The following is a 5,066-nucleotide window of genomic DNA, read 5'->3' as shown; positions in this document are numbered from 1 at the left end:
TTGCCTGAATGCATGAGGCCTTGAGCATTAGCATTGCATTTTGCATGTTAAAATCTATCCAACCAGGGCCGTTAAGCTTAATATGCTAACCGGAATAACATCTGATGTCCATTTGTCCGTGGTAAAACTTATGTGCAATCCATTTTATTGATCAAGTTGTGGATGTGTGTTATGACTACCACAATACGTCTGAAAAAAAGCAATGGCTCGGGATGGTAACGTGGCTTAGCCATCGCAGCTGCTTCGTACTCTTTCCATATTGCTTTGCCACGATGACCATTAGGTGAGCTATTAGGTTTGTTGTGTTAAAACCTGAATACTTTTTTCCTCCTCTCAGATTTCTTGCTGAACAGGTTTTGCAAACCGAGAAAAAAAAAACACACTATTGCAGGGCGGCTGGGAGTAAGTTTTTTAGAGAAAAGACCTATGAGCTTGTAGGCTCATAGGTATAATACAGTAAAAATGCAATAAAAAATAATCAAACAGATTAACATTCATTACTTTACTGTCATATACATTTCAGTGCATGCAACCAGGTGAATAAATGCGCTATTAATTAAACTTCACTCTAACAACCCTTTAACAACGTAGATTTGGTCAGCTAGCATGAACTTGTTGTTATGTCACATGTGAATCTATTAGCTCTTTTTACGCAAACCGTTAGGAAAATCATTATATTATTACACTACTTAAACATTATTGAACAGTTCTACACATCCATTACACAAAGAACACAAGATCAAAATGAGACTCTAAAATACTATGGTTATGTTAAACTGCAGGAATAGACATAAAAGTGTGTGACGGCACCATGTTCTTACTCTGAGCTACAGGCAGGGTGCCCTGTCTGGTTACAGGTGTCCAAATGTTGCGGTGCGCTCTGGGGTTCGTGGAGATAAAGTCTCTCAAAAGCGGACAAATCTGAAATGCGTTTCTGTCCCACATTTCCTCCTCGTTTTTGTCTTTAGTCTATGTAAATTACTAGCCTGCTGCCACATGCGGGACACTAGCTTGCTTGACTGTGATGGTCACATGGTCAGTAACCCCACACAACACCACTTTTTCATAAGTTTTTTTAAATCAGAGTAGCATAAATATATTGGTTTGTTTTTGACAATTTTGAAGACATTAGTTCCAATTGTAGCGCGCACATTTGGTTAACTTTTGTTTATTTAATTTTGTCAAATGCTTAATATATTTTCTGCTTTCTTTTCTGGTGCTGTGGGAGTGCAATCAACTGGGGGAATGTGGCTGACATCATGGACTGATTGGGTGGTACCATCTAGAGTTCCACTATGGGGGAAGACCATGGACTCCACATTTTAAAATATGTTGCATAATTTCTTCTTCTTACTTTTGTGATTTGCTCATTCTGTTAATTTGTATATTGATATTTAAGTTTAATCCTTAAGCTAACTGTTTAGTTATTTTTTTGTTAATTTGTTGTAGATGTTCTCCCTACCTCTTCCTCAGTGTGTCAGTCTGGTCTGATCAGCCAGTATTTAAGTCCCCTTTGTTTGCTGTGTGTCAGGTCAGTTTTTTGTTTGTTCAGTTAGTTTGAGGTTTCATATGTTTGAACTTAAAACTTTTTGCCCTTAGTTAATTTTTTCATTTGACCTCTTTTAAGGGCCCTGAATTTTTTGTTTGGATTATTGTTACTTTGGGGAAATAAAACCCAGTTTTTTTGACAATCACCACTGTGTCCTCATGCTTGGCTGGCTCGGTCCCTCACATTGACATTGCCATGAAAACATATCTTCCATAAACTTGTGTTGATTAGGCCTCAGAATAATTAAATTAAAATCCAAATACACACAATAGTAAAATAAAAAAAGTCAAAATAATTTCCAAAATATTCATAAGAAATTTATAAATTGTGCAGAGTATTTTTAAAGGGGTCATAGAATGCAAAACCAAGTTTCCACTGTCATAGATGAATAACGATAGTTCAGTGGTTGAAATGGGCGTACAGAGAAGTTCAAACCCCAAAACACCTCCTTTCTTTGCAAGTCTTACAATTTCAAACTTCCACCATGAAATAGGTGAATCCAAACGAAGCCCCGAGTTGACGTAAACTCTGGGATGTTGCTTTATTTGGTTCCGGCCTGTACTTTTGTCACCCCCCGAGGGTACGGGTGGGAGGTGTCGAATGCTGGGCCGCTGTCTAGATAGCAGCAGAGAGCCATGAGCAGCCCGTCCTCAGCCGGGAGAGGGGGGGCTGGGGGCCGGTAAGGCAGGCGGGTGGAAGCATGGGCCTGCTGGTGTCCAGGCTACCATCACTGGGTCGGGTTTGGTTGCTGAGCTGACGGCTCAGTTTGAGTCCCCGGTGTGTTTTTACTACTTGCTGCACTGTAGTTGACCAAAATACCGGACGATTTTGAAATTTCCCCCTGACATTTTTTTAGGTAAGCAAAGTAGGACATGTGCGGAAAAAAGTGGACTTCTGGTCTCCCTACCATATCAACAATTTCGATGTTTCAGTGAGTGGGTGCTTGTTGCTATGATGCGTCTTTGCTCCTCAGCTTCGCTCGTTGTAAATCAACCAATCAGCGCACGGCTCATCTAAATATTCATGATTATACCATAAAAGGAAGAAAACGTTTCATTCTGGGGCTTTTAACCAGGCTTGCATTAGAGCTCATAGAACAGCAAATATGCCATTTTCAGCCCAACCAATGTTACACACCCTATTCAAAAGCCTAAAGGACCAGCACCAGATACCCTATATAATCATTCCATGACCCCTTTAATACATTTTTTATCTCCCTCTTGCCACTAGGGGTGCTGTAGCACCCCCAGAATCCCTATTTCCTGCAGCCATGCACTAGTGAAGATATGTTTGGTAATTAACTGTCAGGTATTGAAGGAGCCACGCTTAGGTCCTGTTAGTAAGGTGCAGGGAAAAAAAAACACTTTGGGGCTCCTCTGCTTGAATAAAATTGCACCTAATTTAATTGATTTATTGGCTATTTTTTATCGAAAAAAATACGTATCGGGCTGATAAAAATTCAGCCAAATTGGACAATATTTTATTGTCATGAAAAATATTGTGCATCCCTATAAAAAACTAAATTAGCTGATATTATTATAGTATCATGTCATCACAATATGAGTTTCTTTCACACCAAGTTATACCTCTTTAACCACTCTAACTGCAAATAACCTTTAGGCCAAACAATAACAAACTGTGACCTTATTCCTCAGGAAATACTATCACTTTAATTGATCTTAACCTGTTGATGCTTTGGCAGCAGGAAAACTTACATCAAAATAAAAAAAATAATAATTTGTTTGTATAGTACACAAAAACGGATCTTATAAATCGACAAAATCATACAATTTTTGCTTATAATGAAGGAATCAATGTTCATTATTTTGTCGTAAATATCTTTCTATGAAGAGTGTAAAGAATTTTCATTATTGAATAAAATCATAGAGAGTAATTTCTTGAACATAAGAGCAGCACTGGCACCATCTGCAGAAATTATGTGAGGATTGATACTTGTTATGGAAAAAACACCATCATCAACCGAGCTACATTAAAAATTGTCAACAAAGTCTTTGTTCCTCAGGAATCCATTGACTGAGATTAAGCATTAAGCACTACCATAATAAATAGAAGGGAGATCTCTGATACAGGAGAAGAATAACCCATTTGAGAAATTAGTTCTAGTTAACCACGACGTAACTGTGTTTCTCATTCGGAGCCACCATCCTTTTTATTTTCTCATTTTCTAAGGGCATGGATCAGCTGAAAATGGATGCTTTCTTGTTATTGAGCTTGAAACCGGTAACCTAACCTTCTCTTATAAGAAGAAAATGATGCTGAAAATCCAGACCTGAACCTGAGGTTATTTAATAAACCACCTATTCTGCTGACTCAGCTGAAATCAAAACACAGAAACCATAGAGTCTAATCCTGCTATAGTTATTCATATCACATTATATTTATATCCACAGCATACATGTGGAAACAAAACAAAATGCAACAGCTGATTTAGTTGTTTTTGTTTTGTTTTTTTAACCTTTACCTGGAAGTATTGGTTGATTTTAACAGTGTTTAAAAAGCAGTTTATATCAAGATTATAATACTTTGTGTTATAATTTAGGTATATAACCAAACCCTCCATCTTTTATTCTGGTCATCAGCTGCAGAGGTTGAAAATGCATAACAGGGAGGGTCAGCTGACAGAGTTACATGAACCCGTGAAATAAGCAAGAAAGAACCAATTATCCTTGCTATTATGGTAACTGAGCATCCATTAGTGACACCTCAGCAAAGCCTATTATTTTGCTAATGTCTTGATTAAGTTAAAGCGCTGCTCGGCTAAAAGGTGAACAGGAAAAGCATCAATATTGGCGCTCCTGAGGGAAACGGCATTAAATACAGGATACAGTTGCGTTTAATGACACCTGTTACCTGTCATCAGCACCGCGGCTTGTAGAGTCTACCTTTCAGGGTGACGTTGACAGTTCTATGAAAACTCACCTTTAAAGGCAGAATGAAGAGGAACCAGGTAGTTTTTCTTTTGGAGACGAGACTAAGTGCGCCGGAGAATCTGCTGAGGAGCGCAGGGTTGAGGAAGTCTCCTGCCTCAGGTCCGTCTTCCTCCTGTCTGTCTGTCAGCGCGCGGAGCTGGGAGAGTTAGAGGCGGGGCCAACACAAACCACGTGACTAGGAGACGATGTCATAGTAGAAAAACGCCACTGACAGCCTGTTTACACTCCACCCCTACTTTAAATACGTATTGAAAATGTAAAAATTATCAACAAAGAAATAAAATACATAAAAATCTAACTTGGAGGGGTTACTTAAGGAGAAAGGCTGAGTGAACGTGTGGGAGGGGGGCTGATGGCTTATTCTGACTGTAGAAGGTATTGCTGCCCTACTATTAGAAATAACCGGGGATGGATAGTTATATGTCGAGAGGAAATGAGGGAATAATCTGTTCTGAAGGCCACTATTACCTAATTTATCGTTACATGTATCGCTTGGCTTGCAGCAGTGGTGATTTAATGTGAATGGCGAATTGAATCCGTCAGGTTCTTCCTTCTCCCCTAAGCTG

At 39.0% G+C, this 5,066-nt stretch overlaps 1 protein-coding gene across 1 annotated transcript in view; it reads right to left on the bottom strand.

The window, feature by feature from the left end:
* Nucleotides 1–4,610, bottom strand: part of LOC107097735 (cytochrome b561-like) — a 19,626-nt gene extending 15,016 nt beyond the window's left edge. The window contains exon 1 of the mRNA XM_015395012.1: nt 4,490–4,610. The gene's annotated coding sequence lies outside the window, so the exon portion shown is untranslated. The remainder of the gene's footprint in view (nt 1–4,489) is intronic.
* Between the last annotated feature and the right edge of the window lie 456 nt (nt 4,611–5,066).

This window comes from Cyprinodon variegatus, unplaced genomic scaffold, assembly GCF_000732505.1.
Source record: "Cyprinodon variegatus isolate N-32 unplaced genomic scaffold, C_variegatus-1.0 Scaffold719, whole genome shotgun sequence".
NCBI classification, from domain to species: Eukaryota; Metazoa; Chordata; class Actinopteri; order Cyprinodontiformes; family Cyprinodontidae; genus Cyprinodon; species Cyprinodon variegatus.
Note: the sequence above shows the minus strand (reverse complement) of the source record. Positions and strands in the feature narration are given on the sequence as shown.